The sequence below is a fragment of the Poromitra crassiceps genome (genome assembly GCF_964638095.1).
Source record: "Poromitra crassiceps genome assembly, chromosome: 6".
In the NCBI taxonomy this organism is placed as follows: Eukaryota; Metazoa; Chordata; class Actinopteri; order Beryciformes; family Melamphaidae; genus Poromitra; species Poromitra crassiceps.
In genome coordinates, this window is record NC_139627.1 from 7,724,633 (window position 1) to 7,727,393 (window position 2,761).

Consider the following 2,761-nt stretch of genomic DNA (forward strand, 5'->3'; position numbering starts at 1 on the left):
AAAAAACAAGGTAAGGGTAAGAGCTATTGTACTGGTCCGACAGGGAGACAGGGATTGTATTTTTTTCTTCTTCTGCTGGATAATTTTGTATGTATGTGGTAACAATCATGCCCCCCCCCCCCCCCCCCTTCCCTTTGCTTTTCCTTGTGAGGTGAATTTCCTCATTAATCCTAGCTATGTCATGGCTGTGTGTAGATCTATTATCACTGATCATCTGACTGAATATGATTGGTAGATAGATCTTTTCTATTAATTTCTGTTAAATCACTGGTCTTTTAAGAAGCACTAACCACTGATGGAAGTATATGAAGGGGGTTTAGCTTTAGGATGGAGACCTAAACAGGCTGCTCAGGGCAAGGTGTTTTTCTTTGTGAGCCTTGGAAAGGTGGAGGGCCACATCCAGCACACTGGTTCAGGTCAAACATTTGACAAAAGTAAAGTGGTGCAAATTAGCCATTTCCAACAGTTTGAACGTACGTGATGTAGCTTGCATTTCTGACCACATTTTGTTGTGTGATGACTGGATAACTGGGCAAAACAGTCATCATAGCATCACGTCCAGATATTTCCAGCTCAGTTAAAAGGCGTTTGATAGCAGACATCTTTTCAACGATCTAAAACATCTAGTTTCAGTCCTTCAGAATCAAAGAGAAACGGCTTCTTTCTACACTCACCATTTTATACTGACATTCAACAAGCATACAGTGAGAAACCCATCATAAGCGATATACATACATACATACAAAGTCAATGCAAACGAGCGATTGAGCGTATATTCGCCCGGGAGAAAAATTGTTGGGGGTCCGAGCGACAGAGACAGAGCGATAGGGAGAAAATTTGCTCGTCGCCCCAGATGAAATATCCCAACTCGAGCGAAATTACGCTGGCATCAGTCGCTCGCAGTTCAACGCTGATTGGCTGCCGTGTGAGAGTGAGTCAAGGATCACACTGGCTTGGAACAAACCGCTGGTTTATTGTGTGGCAACAAACCGCATTGACAGCTGATTGACAGCTGACATGAAGTGAAGTCTGTACTACCGGTGTAGAGCTCGCATTAGGAGCACGCTGATTAGCTTGTAAACACCTACGGTGGCTCGTAGTGGACAAATGTCATGACATTGCGTAACGTTATAGCCCCCAGATGTCCGTCAATTATTGTGCCTGTTGACGAGCGATTTAAACAGAGCGACAGAGTGATTTCAAAGGGTTCAATCGAGCAACAGAGAGAAAAGTAAATATCTCGGTGTGAACGCAGCTTTAGTGGGTTAGAGGGTGTTGCACAGTTAATTTCACTACTGCTGACAAAATGTGCTATTGGCTTTGGATAAAAGCTTCTGCTAAGTGACATAATGTGATGTAATCTAATGTAATCTAATCCAGGTTGAGTGAAATTAGAGTCAGTTTATTTACCGTTTGCAGTCGGGACTCCAAAAGTAAAATTACAGCACTTAGCCACAAAATAACTGCTGGAAATGCAATGAACATCACAAACGGATGATATTCTTCTAACACTGGAAGAGCAGCCGAGGCTTGACTTTAATTTATTCCCCATAAAACAGATTTGGTTTTACTGAGTGTAGAAACTCTGGTCTGCTCAGAAACACTGGCTGACTGTGCCCACATGAGCTCAAACACACGTCTGACCTCTGACCTTAGACCCGAGGCCTAAACCCTTAATTGCACAGCAAATGATTCTGCTCAAATGCACTGCAAAAGAAATATCATCTTCGGTGATATCTTACTTTTCTTGAAACAAAGGGAAAGCTCATTCACTCACTTGTTTCATTGCACAATTTTCTCAAAGTAAGTAATAATACAAAATAAGTAATAATACTGTATCTTGAAACAAGTCAAATTGCTGTCACTTAATTGTAGGAAAGGTTTGAAACAAATTTAAGATTGTTGGAAACATCCCCTCCACTTTCACCTCCACCTCTCCTTGGCACCCCCCCCCCCCCCCATAAGGCTCAATACCAGATTAAATTACTGGTTAAGATGGCCTATTTTTTGCAGTTTTATGAATGAATGTGTAGCATTTAGGCATGGACTAACTGTTACGGTTACCAAGATGGACCAGTTGAAGGAATACACTGTGAAACCCCAGAATGCATTGCACTTTTCCATTCAAATGGATTTGTAAATTGCCATGTAGATGATTGTGTAGTGGTTCTGGTTAGAGTAGGTACAGTAGGTTCTGCTGTTCTTTCTTTGGATACTTACTGTAAAGATAATAAGACGTTAAATTCTATACTGTAGGATTGCATCTTGTGTTTTTAAAGGGAAATGTGGTTAGATTATGCCAATTTTCACATTTTGCCTGGCAGTGGTGGTTCATCACTGCTGAATCAATTCAGAGGAAACAATATTTATGCCATAGTCTAAAAAAGAGAGATACTGAGACCCAATGAATGAAGAAGTCCTGAATGATTGACACTTGGGACCACACTATAAATAACGACAGCTATTTCTTTTGCTTTGTTTTTATGATGATTTGTTCTTTGAAATTGTTCTTTTCTGTTCTGGTCGGAGAAGAGACCATAGCAAAGAGTCAAACCTAATGTCTTACATTATTGTATGAAGGGGAATTGCATCGATGCTGCTATGCAGTCTTAATTATGCAGAAACTGTATAGTTGAATAAAAAGTTATTCACGTTGTCTTTACCAGATAAAATCAGCCTATTTAAATGGACATCATTTGGTTAATTATCTCATACGCAATAAGGGGTCGTTTTCTGTGTCTGGGACTAGATCCATCCACCT